The sequence below is a fragment of the Tinamus guttatus genome, unplaced genomic scaffold (genome assembly GCF_059628265.1).
Source record: "Tinamus guttatus ecotype Peru unplaced genomic scaffold, ASM5962826v1 Tinamus_guttatus_pri_ptg000383l, whole genome shotgun sequence".
Lineage (NCBI taxonomy): Eukaryota > Metazoa > Chordata > Aves > Tinamiformes > Tinamidae > Tinamus > Tinamus guttatus.
This window is the reverse complement of record NW_028288917.1, coordinates 6,418,985-6,436,972: the sequence shown is the minus strand read 5'-3', so window position 1 is coordinate 6,436,972 and position 17,988 is coordinate 6,418,985.

The window sequence follows — 17,988 nt, the reverse complement described above, 5'->3', positions numbered from 1 at the left end:
CAAACCAAATACTCCACAGAACAGGTCTGATGAAGCCCAGGACTAATTTTAGCCTATTTTCCCTGCTTCCTGTTTGAAAAAGGAGAAGCAAAGCAGGTTATTGTGAAATACGGTAAATAGAACTTCACACAAATCCTATATTAAAAAGTGATGTTAACTTGGCCTATCTGAGCAGTTTTACTATAACATGATGCCCTCTCCTGGTGACACGTGTGGCATGACAGATAGGGACAGGCTGGCTCCTGTCTACACAGTAGGATCAGAAGGCTTTAATAGCTGTTGACACAAGTAACAAATATGGAATTTAATACAAGCAAGAATGGCATAAAAGTATTTATATTGTGATGAAGATTTCACGGTCTTCAATCATTTCACACTTTTTATACGTTGTTTGTTTTTCAAAGGTCATATCTTGCCCCTTTTTAAGAGGAGTGCCAAATAGAAAGGTAAGTTTCAGGTAAATAGAGCCCCCATCGTTTATCCGAAACACCTTAAAAATAGTTCCTAGAAGTACTGATGATCTGAGTATAATTTTGCGTAACAGCGACAAGAATAACATAACATCTTGCCCTCTATTTCACCAATGCAAAGATTTTGCAATCAAGAGCTCTTGCTTTCTTTAATGTGAAAGCAGGAAAAAAAAAAGAGATTAAAAGCAAGCATATTCTACATAATGGCTTTTATGGTGCATCTCATCTTGATTATATGAATAGCCTTGAGTAGTGTTTTTACAGTAAAAACAGAAGCTGTTTTGATAAAAGCGATTAGAATTCACACCTGTATATTGTGTAGGACTGTTGTGGGACAGTGTTATACTTAGAGGTCACTTAATATGTTTAGGCAGGGAAGAGGAGAAAGAAAGAAAAAAAAAAGAACCCATAAAACTGAGCTTAAATCTCAGATCAAGGGTATATGAAGGTTAACCCATAACGACTATGAGCAGTGGATAAACACCCCCTGGCCCTTCTACTGGGCAAAGCAGGAGACTAATTAGGAGAAAATGTACACACAGCCCAGTGGAAAACGCTCGGAGGACGCAGAAAACATTTAACTTGTCAGAAGAAAAAGGTAATGAGGAACAAAAGGAGGGAAAATTCAGTGGGCGAGAAAGAAGGTTGCCCTGGTGCCTGTTTTGAGGAGAAGAGGGACAGGAAGAGAAACTGGAGAACATAAGCCAAATTGTTCTCATTTTCAGCAAGCTGAAGGGGATTCTGCATTGCTGCTAACACGGCGCTAGCTCAGTGTTCTCCTCAGCCCTATTTAGTGTCTGCCTTAGCAGACGGCGCTCAGCAAACATCCGAAGACGCTCCAGCCCTCTTGAGATGAGTTGCAGCTTGGGCTCCATGCAAGCACAGGGCTCCATGGGACAGCACCGAGAGGTGCGGCCTGTGCCCTGAGGCCTTGGGCCTCACCTCACAGTGGCCATGTTCCTCCTCTGGCACCTCTAGGTTTGCTCCTCAGAGGGTTAGTCCACGTCACACGTCGGACGGCGAGCTACCGGCCTTGCTGCCTTTCGGCCACATGGGAGCTTGGTGGTGGATCGTTCGCTGACAGCTGGTAGGAGCATCTGGAGCAGCTCAGCTGGAAAATTTTCACTGGGTTGAATTTATATTTATTCTTTTGGCCAAACTTAGATACCTTTGGGTTCTTCCTCTTTTTGCAGTTTGCTATTCAGAAATGACAACAGTGACTTCAGCTAAGCAATTTTTGGAAAGAGTAAAGAAAAGAAAACATATACATATATGTATATATACACTTTTCAGATTATTTAAGTCTTCATCAAAAATCCAACCTCCTAGATTTGAGTTTCTGACCAGAGCTGTAGGCCTATTTCCTTAGCCCACTTCAGGCACCCATTTCTCTCCATTCAGGCACCATTCTCTCACCTCTGTGGGTGGCCCCATATCAAAACACAGCCTGGCAAGAGCCCACAGACCTAATGACAATACCCTGTTCCTTAGGCTCCTGAACTCCAAGTGCTTCTGAGATCCAAAGACAACATTTTTTAGCACTCATTTTAGTTGAAAAAAATCAGTTCTATCTCTTTCTGAAAATGTATTTTTTCCCCATGGAAAAAAAGTATGTTTCCATTTCTATCAAAATTATCTACCAAGAGAAACAAAGCAAAAAGTTTGTCTTGTTATCAATACCAAAATACAAATTAAGAGACCTGCAAATTCTGAAGACTTTCAAAGACTGAAGTTTTTTTCTAACTGACTCTTGGCCATGTATTTTAATATTTTCTTTTAAATATAACTGTAAATTGCTGAAAAACCCAGTGTGCAAGTATTTTTGGTCACAGAGTGTTCAGAGTTGGGAAGACTGCTAGATGTTTGCCATCCTAGGGCAGCCACCTGTAAAGGAAGTCGTGTCCTGTAGGCTGGTGACAACCATGCTTGATGATTGGGTCAGAAGTGCACTTGAGTGGCAGAACTGTAATAACTTTCCTGGCTGTTGAGATGCTGGTTGCTTCTGCAGGACAGGTTATGCATTAATAATTTGTGAAGAAACCAGGTCACAAGGAGACTGAACGCATTCTAAAAACAAGGTAATCCGATTCTGAAACAAAGAGGCCTTCAAGATGCAAGTTAGAGGACACTCCGTCTTGACTCTTCTGTCCTTTGAAACTGAAGATCCCAGATCAAATCCTGTCTTGGCCTTTAATGGCGTAAGAACTAAACAAGTAAAGGCAGCATCTCATATTGAACCTCTGACAGAGTGAGGGTCGGATACTGGCCTACTAGTGAATGCATGTGGGGGCTCTTTCCACTGACTCCATGGACTTTCTAGGCAACCTGAGGTATTTTAAAGAAGCATTTTGACTGCAGTTAAAATGGCCGAAGTCCTTCAATTGTACTTCTCAAGGGTAGCTAATGGCAAAGCCTCTGTTTCCAAATCCTTGGTCCTCCAGAGAGGATTATCAGGATTGTTAAGGATCTGTAATGGAATGGTGGAGGGGACCTGATTGCTCTCCTGTAACTAACTACCTCATGGGTGACCGCAGAGGAGGAAGAGCCTGACTTTTCTTGGAAGTCCGCAGCAAAAAGGGGGCATGATGAAAGGACAAAGGCACAAGTAGCAGCCAGGGAAATTCAGCTTAAACATATATAAATATTTTTTGCCACATTTAATGTGTTTCTGAATGCAGTCTAGGCTGCATGAATTGTCAAACAACTTGAAGCTTAGTTTGATTTTTACCAGACTGGTCGTGTTCTTCCGCACAGATGCGGCACAGATTTTACCTTTGCTCTGGAGCTGAGGAAAGATACTATCAAAAACCAGTGACGGTGATAATTCATGCTACATTGTACCCACCTTTTTCAAGCCTCTGCAAACTTCCCCCAGCTCCTGTTTATGTCTTCTAGGTGGTCTCTGAATCCACCAGTCAGACTTCCACATTTCTCGTGCTGTCATTACAAAATTAACATCTCCTCATGGAGATGTCGGTGTTACAAGCTACTTTGCCTTCCAAGAACCTCATCAAAGGCTCGGCATGCTTTAATGGATGTAAGAAAAAAAGATTAATAGCCTGGTTTTAAACAGCGCCATTGAATTACTCTTAGCAATAAAGTACTGTTTACTTTTGTCTGTGTCCTACAGGGATTGAATCAAAGAGTGGACTGAATCTTAAAGGCAAGAAATTAAGGTAAAACAACAACAAAAAAAGGAAAAGATGTTACTTGCAGAGCTGGAAGTGAGAAGAGAAAATGTTATTGGCAGCTTTCAGGTATGTTTTGGGATTTGCTTTACAAAGGGGACTGCCTGCTATTTCCTATCAACAGAAATAAATAAGTTATTTACCAAAGATATGTCGGTCTGCTTCATCCATGACAATTTGCTGGACTGCAGCTCAGGGGTGCTGCTTTGCTGTGTGATAGAGCCCTGGCTTTGGAGCCCTGCTCTTCCTTCTGCTCCTGACTATGCGATGTGCCACACTGTCTATGTCACTTACTGTCAGACCAGGGAGCCTCCCTGCGCCCTGGCTGTCAAAGCTTGCTGTGTTGGAGCCCTGTGCCCTGCCGAAGACAGCTTTGTTCCTGCCCCAGGGCGCCGTGTGCTGCTGCTCTGCCAGGGACCTGCTGGAACATTGCAAATCAGCTCCTGGAATCGCCCGCAAGCTGCAAAGCCAGTGAGTCCCGTGAGCCAGGAATCTGCACCACGGTTGTTGGGTTAGGCATTTTCTTTTCTTTTCTTTCTTTCTTTTTTTTTTATGGTCTCTATTCTTATTCTTTCCAAAGACCGGAAAACACACAGATCTGGGTGGGTTTAGTGCTCTTAGCAAAGCAGAAGAGCCTGGAGGAGGGAAAGGGAAGCAAAGTGCTGGCGCGAGGGCAGGCGGGGTGCGGTGCAGACTTACCCTGTGAGCACTGACTCACCCACACATACGGCCCTGAGAGCCCTTCCAGCGTTTAGCTAGATCACTTGTTGCAGTGAAGTGATTCAGTGACTTTAGGAAGAAGCCAGAGGCTCACTCCAGAGACTGCCATCCTGACAGAGGCAGCTAGTAGATGGGAAACTGCACAGAATAATACATCTTTTCTTGGTCTTGTTACTGATCTCAGCCTAAACAGCTTGTTTCTGTTCTCTGAATAGATTTGACTTTTCTCAGATTTTCAAGTAGTTTCAGGGTTGGTACTCAGGTACCACCTAAAAGTATAAAACATAGCTATAGTGTTTGGTTTTCAATGTATTTTCTGAGATCCTGCATGACCTATAGGTCCAAGGGAACCACCTGAATTTCACCATTTCTTATTTACAGGGATTTCCCCAGAGCACATAAAGAAAAGACCAGAAACAAAATATTCCTTTCCCAAAAAAAAAACCCAAAACTGCCAACCAACAAAAAAAACAATAAACAAACAAACAAAAAAAAAACACAAAAAAAAATCCCACATATCCTAAGGCAAGTTTGGGAAAACACTGAACATTTGGGTGCAAGCAACATGTAGCTTGAGGAGAAGGAAGTAATACTAAGTGATGGGTTTAGACAACTTTCAAATTCTACTACTCCAATTTCTATGACTCCAGAACATTTTTAAAAAATCCATATCCATGTGCTAAATATGAAAGTACATCATATGCAACGGAGCAGCTAGGGAAACTCAAAGCAGGAAGATAATGTCTGCCCCATGAGCAGCCTGAGGACCTTCCTTACCCACTTCCCTTCCAGATCGGTGCTCAGGAATTGCTGCTCTCCATTCCCATCAGAGTCAAATGGAAGTCTGAGTTTTGCAAAGCTGGGAGGAAATAATGGTTCCTGAAGGTGCAGTTTTGCCAGTGCACCTGCAGCCCTGAGTCTCTGTGGGGCCTTTTCTGGGACCTCTGGGGAAATGGTGGTTTCTCAAGATCTTGAAAGTCAGGCCATGTCTCCTCCTGTCTGAAGCTCTAATTCAGATACTAATGAAGAGCTAGTGCTGAGGACAAAAGGAAAGCAAGAAAACTGCCTGCCCTACAGCATGTTAACCTGAGGTACTTACCAGCCCTGTTTAGCAGAAGAGGGGCTCAGAGGTGGTTGGAAGTCATTTTGACCTGGAAAGCCACTGCATAAGTTGTCAAAGAGAGGAAGAGAAATTAGTCCCAAGCAATGTGTGCATCCTGCACCTGCAGGAAGCCCCTTATGGCTTTGTCCTGTGGGTTTTTTTTTGTTTGTTTCATTAGTTTGTTTTATGGTGGTTTTCTTTTTCTTCAGATTGCCTGAAACTGTAAATTCCATCCATTGGTTTTTTCCCTAAGAAGATGTTTGTTTCCAAGTGGATGACTGAATCAGCATTGCAATTTTTTTCCTGTTCAAGACTTTTCTGAATGCAAGTGAAAGGAGAAGAAACTCCCTGTATGAGTAATCACTTAAACTTTTGAATTCCTGGCAGTTTAATGCTTCTGCTTTTCCTTTCCTTTTTTTTTTTTTTTTTTTTTTTGTTAAATGACTAATAAATGTTGTAGTAGTTACAGCTGGTGAGAGTCCTTCTGCACAAATCCTTTACACTCAAATGACTGTAAATTTTTATGATTTACAAAAAATCTCCATCTCCGGCAAGCTCTGTTGTTGTTTGACAATAGCCCTCGCGACCTCTGATTATGTGTTTAAGGTCTGATGTGCAATCCACAGTTCTCAACATGCCCCTGAGAAAACCTGCAGGACCAGTTCTTAATCTCTGTATTGTCCCTTTTCTTGCTCTTGTTTTTCTCTGTTTTTCTGTGCAAAATCCTCTAGAGACAGTTTTAGTGATTTGACTGGGGGACAAGATGTATTAAAAATCCTATCTGCCTTAAATGTGGACATCAGCAGCAAGATTAACACATATCATCCTTATGCACAAGGGAATTCTCTTGTCTGTAACTATTTAAAACTTAGATATTTAAAATATTTTGCCTCTTACCTGAGAAGGACAATCAGCAAAATGGAGTGATCTAACAGGAGCTGCCAATGTAAAAGGTCATCACTCCTAAGTCCTGATGACTAAATGATAGCCAGTCCCTATGGAAAAGAGAGGGCCTTATCCATGAGGGAAGTGCAGCAGGGAACATGTGTCAGACCGGAGTTTCTGAAGAAAGTAAGAAAGGAGCTGCTGTTTAGAAGCACAAGGACACCGCTCTATTTTAGCAACTCTTCTGAAGATGTCATGCCTCATTTGGAGGTTTCGGGATCAGCTTGCCTCCTTTTTCAAGGTGAACTGGAGTCCTGTATGTACCATAAGAAGAGAACAGAACACCCTGACTTTCGATATCTTTCTCATTTTGAAAAAACTTCTGGCTTAGAGACTTGGACAGAACCTTTAAGCCACTGGAGGTTGTTTTAAAAGCAATTTTCACACATGTATCAACAACAATAAAAGGGCATTTTTGCCACAGAATTAAGACTGTCAAAACGACCAAAACTGCCATAAGAAGCAAATAGCTAACATGCTGCTAGAAGAATGGTAATTCAGAAAGTGATAATAAAGCAAGGTGCTTCGATGTGAGCCACTTGGCATCACAGGTACGTTGTTTCCTTAAGATTAAGATAGCTAAATGCAATCACATAGTCAGTAGGACGTTGCAGAATGTAGACAACACCTTAACAAAAACAGTTTTTCATTTCAGTCAACAACCTGGCTGAACTGAAGCACAAATCTAAAGAAGAATCAGAAACTCGATGAAAGACTTCAGGTGATTAAGAATCTATTATACTATAGTATTATCAGCAACATGGAAAACCCATTAGTTAATAGATAAGGGTGAAAACTCTTTGGGGGAGACCATAAGTTCTCCTCCAAGAATGGCTCAGACTAACTAAAACCATAAAATTTAGATGAAGACAAAAGAAAACTGAGGATTTAAAAGGCTTCACTGGACACAGAACCATAGACTAGCTTGAAAGGGATATCTGGAGGTTACCCGGCCCAATTCACTGCTTAACACAGGGCTAACTTGAAAGTTAGAGCATCTTGCTCGAGGCCTTGTGCCTGAGTTTTGCATATCTCCCAGAGCCTCTCCAGATTCCCACAGCCTCTCCAGGCAGCCTGCTCCTGTGTTTGGCCTCCCTCGTGGTGAGGAGCCTTTTCCTAATATCTAATCTGATTTTTGCCTGCTGCAATTTATTGGCCTCTCATCTTTTTGCTGTACCCCTCCAAGAAGAGTGTGTACCTGATTTCTATAACCATCAGCTGAAAATTATCAGTCAGCTGCATCCCCACACAAACCTTTTTGTGTCTTCAGGGTAAGGTCATCCAGTTCCTTCAGCCTCTCCTCGTACGTCAAGCGCTCCAGCCTCTCGAGCAGCTTGGTAGCCCTCGACTGGGCCCAGTCCAGATAGTCAATGTCACCTCGCCCTGGGAGCCCAAAACTGCACACAGTACTCCGAGTGTGCCCTCACCAATGTCAAACAGATGAGTAACCACTTGTCTCAACCCCTCTGGTTGTATCCTTGCCAGAGTGAATATCCTTCCTCACAAGTCAGGCCATGTTCAGTTTGCTGTGCATGAGGACCTCCATGTTTGTCTCTGCCAAGCTGCTTTCCACTGGTCAGCATCCAGCCAGTACCATTGCATAGGCTTATTCAGCCTTGGTGCAGGACTCTTGAGGTTCCTCCCAGGCTGTTCTCACAGCTTGTCAAGGCCCCTGTGAGTATCAACCCTACCCTTCCCATGTGGCAACCGCTCCCTCTCTCATTTTGTAGCACCAGTGAATTTGCTGCCCATGTTGATGATGTTGCCCAACATCATCTCATCAGCCAGGTTGTTAATAAGAACTTTAAAAAGCACCAGTCTTGCTATCAACCCCTGAGGAACTGATAGAAATTGCCATCACCTAGACTTTAACTTGCTGACAACTACTCTTTGAGCCTCTCAGTCTAGCCATTTTCCACCCACCTGGTGTCCACCACTTCTTCAATTTGGCTACAAGAGTAAGAGTTACACGCCTATGTGACTATGTCAGAAACCTTGCCAGAGCCAAGGGAAACAACCCACATGGCTATCGCTGTCTCTGTGGAATCAGTTGTCTCACCATAAACCAGCAAATTGTCCCTCAGAAAATCCATGCTGGCCATTCTCAGTCACCTTTGTCTGCTTCATGTGCCAGAACTGTATGACATGGGTGATGGCTCCATGATTTTCCAGGGGCAAGAAAGAGGCTGACTGACCAGCCTGTAGTTCTCCCGATGGTCCTTCTTGTCATTTGTGAATATAGGAGTGATATTTGCCTTTTCCCATCATCACCGCTCCCGCATAGCCACGAAAGCCTTTCAAAGAAGAGCTGAGAGTGGTCTTTAGCATCCTTGGATGGAGTCCATCTAGTCTTTGTAGACTAGTGCACAAGTCCAGTTTAAGTTGTCCTAAAATTAATCTGTTTCTAATGCCTTGAGATTCAAATGTAAATGTGGACAAAGTTTCTGCTGTCAGTGCATACTGCGTCAGGATTAGAGACTGATCTTATCTGTATGAACTGATTTGGTAAGTATGCCTGTATATTTTCAGCATCATGCCCTTAATGAATGTTTATGACTTTGTTGACCCATTTTAGTCATGAACTTCATTCCAACTCTCCTAGCAGAACATGAGTTTTAGAAAGATGATCAATATTAGGTGACATTACCTTAGAAACAACAGGTGATATTTTCAGTGAAAAGCAGGTATGTGAAATACATTTATTAGCTGCCTTGATGTACAGTCAACATCTGCAGGAGTCACCTAATGAGCTGGTCTGTGCTTGCTGTGAAGCACCAGCAGAAGAAGCAGACTGCAAAATAATCTGTCTCTGACTTCTGCTCCACTAACACAGCACTGAAACACAGCCTCTGTGATGTCCTACTACAAACAAGAGAAGGCTGTAACTCCTGTAGCTCCTGAGAGTTATGAATACTTTGTTCAAAGTAGGATTTGGTCAGAGAAAGTATTTCTGAAGTGATACCATCAACTGAGTCATTCTAAGTGGTGAGACCATATCTATGGTACACACAAAGCCACTACTGTTGATTACTCCAGGACATGCTTGGCATAATAGAAATGAACTTATCTCCCTTCCAGGTATGAGTTTTACACCTGTGTCATATTTTCACAGCATGAGATGTATAATGTGAGATGCACATTTGCGGTTATGTACCCTCGAAAGGATGCCTATATCTGTCTATAGGTATTTGTACCACATCCTTGCTCTCTTTAGATGCCTGTAGGTTTCTGTTGTTTGGGCCAAAATCTTCAGTAAACAGCTCAAATAGTCAGTCTGTCTCTGTGGGAGACATGCTTCTGTTTGAAGACAGCGTGACTGTAATGTGTCCTTCAGAGGCACTGCCCTTTGGTCTGTGTAGTCCTTAGCTCCCTGCTGCAGCAAAACCACTATGTGAAGTCAGTGGTATCTCTGTCTTTGCTCTCATTTTGGGGGAAGATGGTTGTTTCAGGGCCCTCCCATCCCATTCCTCCCATCTGCCTGTATCTCACAGACAGACTTTTTGGTTCCAGGAAAGCTTTAAATTGTCTCGATTTTGCTGAACTGTTCCACAGCAACGATGCTGAAGCACTCTTACATATCATTACAGGCCTGGTAAGAGCTGAAAACATGATGATGCCCTGGGATGAGCTCCAGCTCTTGTTTCCCAGAACTGGAGTCAGACTTGGAAAGCACTGTGACTCCACTGAGGTAATATTTGTGCCATAAAATATGGGTATCATATTTTGGCCTGACAGTGCTGTCTACACACATTAATAGATATTCACTGGATATGCCGACTGATTCAGGCACCACCAGGAAGTCAGTGAATGTGGTCCCTGCCCTTGCCTTCAGCATGTGCATGCTAATCTTCTATTGACCAGAAAGTTGCAACAACAGTTGCCTTGAGATGCCAAGGAAAGGACTCTGCCAGTGTGGTTGTGGAGTTCTGTGGGTGCATTTATGGTGTTGAAGACCATCTGAGCTAGGGTTGCTGCAGACAGTGCTGCCTTATACTGTGAGCCCACCGATGACGCGGTCAGTTAGTTCAGGGAAATGAGTCAGCTGAAGGTTAACTTGCCAAAATATCATGCTTTTACAACCAATTCATTCCCACATGTGAGCAAGTCAAAGAGCTGGAGCTTGTGCGGAGCGGGACGGACCCAGCTAGACGAAGTCCATTTTCATCACTCATTGGTAGCACTGCAAGCATCTGGCAGAAACAGAGGAGGCAGAGGAAACCCAGGATGATTGGAAAGACATTTGTAGTGTGTCCTTGAAACTACAATTCTTCAAATATTTAAGTTGATCTAACAAGGGAGTGCTTGTGGCTGGTAACTCTGGATTAAGAATTAAATCAGGCTAGAGCAATATCCATCTCCCTGCAGTCTATATGAAGGGCAAATCAAAGGGAATTTGAGTTTCCCTTGGGAGAAGCTAGTATCTTCGACATGACATGATTGAAAAACAGGAATGAGATTGGCTTCTTCTCACCCAGTGTGGGGAGTTCTTTGCCGTCCAAGGTGGAAGCACTGCCTAAGGGTTGTGTTTAGTATCAAGGCGATCCTGCCATGTTTATGGACTCACAATTATACATCACTTAATACACAGCAGCCATATTTAGTTCTTCTTTATCCAGTTTATCCTCTTTACCTTAATCTTTTTAAACGCTGGTCTTAAAAACAGAACTGAGAGGAAGAAAAATTAAGCTTTCTGTCCAAATATAAGCAATCTTCCTGGTTGCTGACACTCCTTATTCTTTCCCTTCTTCTATTCCCTCTGCCTGATAGTGCCACAGAGGGTAAGGGACTCTAAGGCTAACACTTTCAAGGTTTGATTTCAGGACAGTCAGTGACATTTGTCTTTACTCAGTGTGTGTGATACAGTACCTCTTTTTCTTGGTTTCTAATTTTCAGGTTCAGTGTCAACAACAAGTTTCCTAGTTCTGTGAGGCCAAGACTACACAGCATTGTGCCCGTGCTTACAGACATTACTAGTTCAATTCCAAACCTGGAAATACTGGGATCCAGAAATAGTCTGGGCAGGAAAACCTTAGGGAACTTTTTTTCATGAAGGACAAAGGGGGAACCGAAAGGCAGGAAAAATGAAATACAGACTGTGCTGAAAAGAGCACAAGGTGTAAGAAAACCCACTGATACACATTGAGCTCCCACTGCAGTTTGTGCTGCAGCAGGAGAGCAGATACGTAGGCAGTCACTGGAGCGTATCATCAGATTACCAGGAAATCGCTGTGCTGTGTTATTAGATATGCTGAAAACTGTGCCGTATTTAGTTTCAAACATAGGGTCTGTCTACTGAGAATGAATTGTTAGAAGAAGATTCATAATAACCTGCAATATCAGGGAGCAGGTGTGGATGAACATTTAACAAGGCTGGCCTAACATCAATCAAACTGAGTGAAAAGGCAGAAAGAAATTCTCTATGTCATGATGTAGTGCAAAATGGAAAAAGTATGGCCAGAGCCAACTAAGCTTGGCAGAGCAACCCGGTAATACAGCTGTACTGCTCTCAGTGCCTAATCAACTACATTGCTTTATAGACACCTGTCCAGACTTCAGTGAGCTTGGGATCCAGCTTGTAGGGTGCTTCACAAGGTACTCGCTCTAAAAACAGGTGCTGCAATGACTTAGTCTAACATGGGGAGGGCAGAACTAAAGAACAAACTAGGCATCCTGGACTATCAGTTCACACACTTGCCATTGTACAAGGAAAAAAAAAAAGAAAAAAGCTTCGAGTATTGTAGATACTACACTGAATCCAGTTAGCTTAGTTAACCCTCCAGTTAGCTGAGAGATAGGTGGGTGTGACTGAAAGAAAAGAAGATGGGGAAAGAAAAATATCATGAGAGTGGTGCTGTTGTCATCACTTTTAGTAAAACCAGCTATTACTGTGTGAGGACTTTAGCTGCAGTAAAGCTGGCTGGATTGTTAGAGAGCAAGGTGCCACCTTGTGCTATTGGATTATCTGGTCAGATCAGCAGGATGTCCTAATATGAATCTGCATTGCTAGAGAAGCAAAGCATGTGAAGCAGCTACCACCACTGTGAGGAGGAAGGGCCATTAGGAAATAGGGAAGGTAGGGCTTTTGCAGAGGAAAGGCACCCTGTGGATTGTCTTCCACTCATGGAAAGACTGTGATTATCAGTCACCAACTCAGAAGCCTGAACAAGTCAGCTGCGCATCCTGCTCCAGTGTGAGATATTATAGCAAGTACAGACAGAACTCATAAGAAGACAGATTGTTTCAAGCCATGCTTGAGACAACAATATCTTAGAAATGAACTGTGATTAATTTTAGCCACTGGGCAAAGAATGAGAAAGTGCATATCGACTATGGTTTTCACAAGGAAAGAAGAAATTATTACTTTATCAGTACAGGCAGTCATTGTCCATGCTGATGGGCAGATCTGTCTGGATTTAGATCATTTACAGTTCACATGTGAGGCAGAAGTGCCGCTGGACTTTGCCAAATTTTTCTGGAGACCTATAGCAATAGATGTTGGGGAATGCTATGAAGGACAAAACGTTTTGCTAGAGGATGCTGAAGCAGCTTTGGTTGGGTTGGAGGAGACAAGACTGGAGGCACGGAGGAATCTGAGGTCTTCCAAAGGATGACAGTGAGACCACCTCAGGAGACCAAGCCAAACGGCTGAGCCTTGCCTTATGACTGGAATAGATACTTCCTTTCTGGAAGCAACAGAGGTGGGACTTGGAATCAAAAGGTTAACCAAGTGGTACCTGACATTCCCAAAGCTGAAAAAAGGCACTTTGTGTCATTGATACTATTTCTACCATCCCCTTGGGGATCAAGACCAGCACAAATAGAACAGCAGCTCTTTCTCAGAGTCCAAGCAAGGTACATCCTGTTTCAAAGTAAGCCAACTCTGTTTCTCCTACAAGCTTCTTCTTCCAGCTGCCCAAGCTTTGGAAAGAGTCCACTCATTCCTAATGTTTGACAGGCCACTTTGTTAAGGCATTTCTGCAGGAGCACTTGAATCCACAAGAAGATGTTATCTGTAGGAAATGGAACACCATGTGCATATGAAATTGCTATAGCAGCTGATTATACCAAAAACAATATAGCGGCTAGTCTGAAGCTAGGGCATGATTTAACGACAGGAATTTAGTTTGGAATTACCTGTAGCCTGTGCTGGGTTTAACAGTGATAGCATTCTAGCTGATCCTAGAGAAAACTGGAGATTAGTGTCAGAGACACCAGAAATGAGTCAATCTCTACAGGTACGTAAAAATTAAAAAGAATTTTGCAAAATCGAAGAGAGAACAAGGTAAACTATAATCATAGTTGCATAGCAAATGCCTGTTCTGAGGCAGAAGGACATGAAGGACAACTCTTTTAGCAATTAAACAGTCTTTAGATCATGAAAGGGAAAATTATAAAATTGAAAGGAAAAGCACTGTATTTAGTAAGTCAATTGCATAAGATGAGATTTTGCATGTATGTGTGTTTATGTATCCAGAACTGCAGAATTAAAGGTATTACACCACATGCAAAGACAAGAAACTGAATGTCAGATCAAGAGAGGGCATCAGTGCATGTGCTAAACTATGAAGACTGCCATATAAATATGCAAATAAGAAAGCAGAATTGCCATACACTAAAGAAATTTTAATATTAAATGATAATACAACCACTAAGATACTGTAAATTATATACATTGCACACAAAATATACCAATTAAAATTTTAGGTAGTCCATAGAAACCACAGATTACAGCAAAAGCATATGAATTCATGATCCTAATGAATAAAATATTAGGATCTGTTTATGCACTCAGCAAGATGCATGAGTAAATGAAAATTATACCCAATGCTAACAACTATGAGAGTATCCCAGTACCAAAACCATTAGAATATTACCATGGTACTTTTGCAGATGTAGAATAACTGCCATTCATTTTATCTCCAGAAATAAATAGGATGGTAAATATATCACCTATTTTGCAGAATGTCTAATGTGTTAAGGAAAAAAAAAAGAGAAAGATCAATAAAGCTAATAGAAGAACTAGACTTCACTGCCAAAGCCTTAGAGGTCACAGGTTTAATAGCGAGCTACCAAGAAATGCAGTCAAACTTCTATTTACGTAGACTTGAGCACCCCAAACATATCATTGAAAATTGCTCAGTCCCCAAATCCTGCAGTTGGTGCTGTTTATTCATCTTGGAAAAGAAAAAAAAAGAAAAAAAATGAAGATATAGTGTTTGACGCCAAAATGGGGCTATAGGGAAAAAAGAGTTCACAATCACTTCAAACTGTTCCGCAAACGCCTACCATGCTATCAGCCAGGAATACCATCTGGGAGCTAACCCACAGTGGACAAATACCAAATAACCTCAGCAATACAGAGTAAGAGGCCTCGCGGAGGTTTTTACCAGATGTGATGCAGCTGTGTGGGCATGAAGTTAATGTGGCAGAACCACATCTGTCTGCTGGGAAGAGCCAGGGAAGCAAATCTGAAATGAAACACAAATGAAAATTACACCTGGCTGAAGCATCATTCATGTGACGCAGAGGGGAGGCTGAGACGATTGCCAGCTCTTGAGTTAGAGCAACGTAGCCAATTTGCCATCCTGTCAGCAGGATCTTGACAGCTTCTTTGTAAGGTGCTCCAGTGGTCTGTGTGGGCATGTCTGATGAGTGCACTTTTGAGTGCTCCTATGCCACTGCCCGCGAGTTGCGACCTGACCCCATGAACACAAACGTGGTGGAAGACACATATTTATAGTCCTTCAAAGATGAGTCGGAAACATTCAGCAGCGAGTCCTGAGGTGAAGTCTTGAATTCTTGTGATGTGGCCATCACCAAATGCTGCAGTGCTCATCCCGCAGCGTGTGTCATGACAGGCTTCAGACCATGCATCTACGGAGAACTTGTCTGGATAGGAAAGGAAAATAAGACTTTTAAATGAGGAAAAAAAATTGCCTGGTGACTGCTACTGAAACAACAAAGCTAGAAGAACTGAACTATCTACAGCCAACTTCTTACCCAGTGCAGTCCTGAATTAAGAAATTTAGTAATTGAATAAAAATATGAGATCAACGTTCTGCATACAGAAAACAGAAAGCCATCACAGGCATCAATAAAACTAGCTTAAAAGAAAGAAAGAGATGTAAATCGAAGAGTACAAGAACAAACAAAATCAAACAAGGGTCAAAATACTTATGTTTGTCTTTCAAAGTAGCCAGACTACAGGGGAGAAATTTTCACTTGTCTCTTTGAATACTGAACTGTAAAGACAGCATAAGCATTTAAAATAATGTTGGGTATAGGACCAGGTAATTTGAGAATACATCAGGGCCATCTGGGAACAAAAGCTTGTCTCCAGAAAACAAGAAACATGCCCAGTGCTGTTTGGCACAGGCCAAAACTATCTTCTCACTACAAACATAATGCTTATTTGTAGTGAGGTTATGTTCCCTGTCTGGGAATTTAATCCAATTACTTCATCCTGGTGCCACAGTAGATCAAATAGGAAGGCTGACCCGGCAGATAAATTTGTTATTTTTAAGCCTATTGAATGTAGATGAAAAAAAAAAGCCTCACATAAATAAAAAATATCAGGCCAATTTGAAGAAATATTTCACAGAGAGCATCAGTAGCATATTGGTATAGTATCTGTCATCAAAACATATGCAAGCTTCTTGCAACTATAGTGCAGAACCATGCAAATTGTCACTAACAAAAGGAATATAAAAGGGGGAGATGAGACAGAAAGAGCAAGGCCTGCAATAGCCGTCAGGCACAAGACCATCCAAAAATGCAACTAGGAGCATATTTCAGTATCAAAATATGTCCATCAAAATATGAATAAGTCATATACTCAAAAGCAAGACAAAAGTAATGGAAAATAATGAAACACATGCTGATGGCTGGACACAAAATGTATCAGCCAGAAGGAGGAGCACTTTCTTGCAGCACTGCCCCACAGCTGCCACATGTATCGTGGTGTCTCATCATTAAAAAAGGCATTCAGGTGTGTTCCAACATCATGTGTCCTTCAGGGAACACACAAGACTTCATACAACTTTCATGATCTTTCCAAACCCCAAGTCATAGCTCAGACCATAGCACAGAGCTTAGCGTTAGGACTCGCACAGATTCTGCTGGTTAAGCAAAGAGCTGTCAGTTTTATGGGGTTACCACAGAAGGTTAAGCAGGCTGTGACAATTATGTTTAATCCTGGTGAGTCAAGCAAATGTGGTGGAAAGCATGTGATAGCAGTCACTTCCCTAAGGGAGGATTTCATATGGGTGCACATCAAGTCACAAAGACTTGGCTTTTGGAAGGGGATTGATGAGGGAAGTGACTGCAGTTGGAAAGGAAAAGGCTGAAGACACAGGACTGAAACAGGAGGGTTTTGCTCTAGGCAGGCAAGTGCTGCTGTGCGCAGGCTCTGCCCTCCCTGAAATGAAAGTCAGGATGTGAAGGATGAGTCTCACCTCACTGCTTGCCTAGCTCTGATGTCACGTTATGTTGACTCAAGATACCAGCATCCACATGCAGACTTGTGTGTTAGCCAAAGACAACTGGTTAACTTGGGCCCTGTAAAGGGCTACTGGCTGCATCAGGAATCAGGTAAAGGTTGCCATCAACTGAGAGATGACAGCAACGAGGGAAAAAGGAAGACGGATGATAGCACTGACAGGAGGAACCACTTTGAAGGGCAGTGAAACAATACAAGTGAGGAGCCTGATCCTGCGAACCCTCTGTGTAAGAGCCTGCAGCCCCACGTCCTTGCCTTTCGTCATGGTCTGGCACCTGAACTACAGGCAGCCGCAGTCAGCTCCTGCAGAGAAGAAACTGCTTTCGCAAGGCACTGTTTTGCAATATCACATACCATTCTCTGAAATGTCAACCTGAAAGCAAGAACCTTGGTAGGGCTCCAAATTTCTTTTTTTGCCAGCCCAGGATCTCTGATGACTACCAAAGAACTCACAATTTTTTTGTGGTTATGGTTTGAACAGCTGTCCTTCCAAATGAGTATTTGCAGACTACATTGAATTAATTTAATCTGTGTAATCACCTAACTAGTAATACACAATCTCTTTTATAATCCATATTCTTATTTCTAACAACGGCTAACACCATGTACTTGTAAAGAAGGTTGAATACACCTTCCTAATTCCTGCTGTTTAAAAATTACCATGAGCCATGGATATGAGGCTTAATAACTCTTTCTAAGTTGGATTTAACATATTTTAGATATTGCACAGATATAAGTATTAAATACAGATATTTTCCAAGTGTCTTGCCTAATTTGCAATCTTCATTACATAGTACAGCAATACTACAGTAATGTTATAACACAAAGATCTGAAGAAGCAAGTGGGGCAAAGCTTGCAGGAAGAGGAAAAAAACTTTCATTAGACCAATCTAATATTAACTAAATAGTATGTAATAAATATATTCATTTCTCTAAGTCTGGAATTTGACAGTATTGTCACTTTATGGCTCCAGGCTTTTCATGTCATATTTATGCTTCCACAGCATCACAGAGGTTGGAAGGGACCCTTGGAGACCATCCAGTCCCACTGGCCTGCACAAGCAG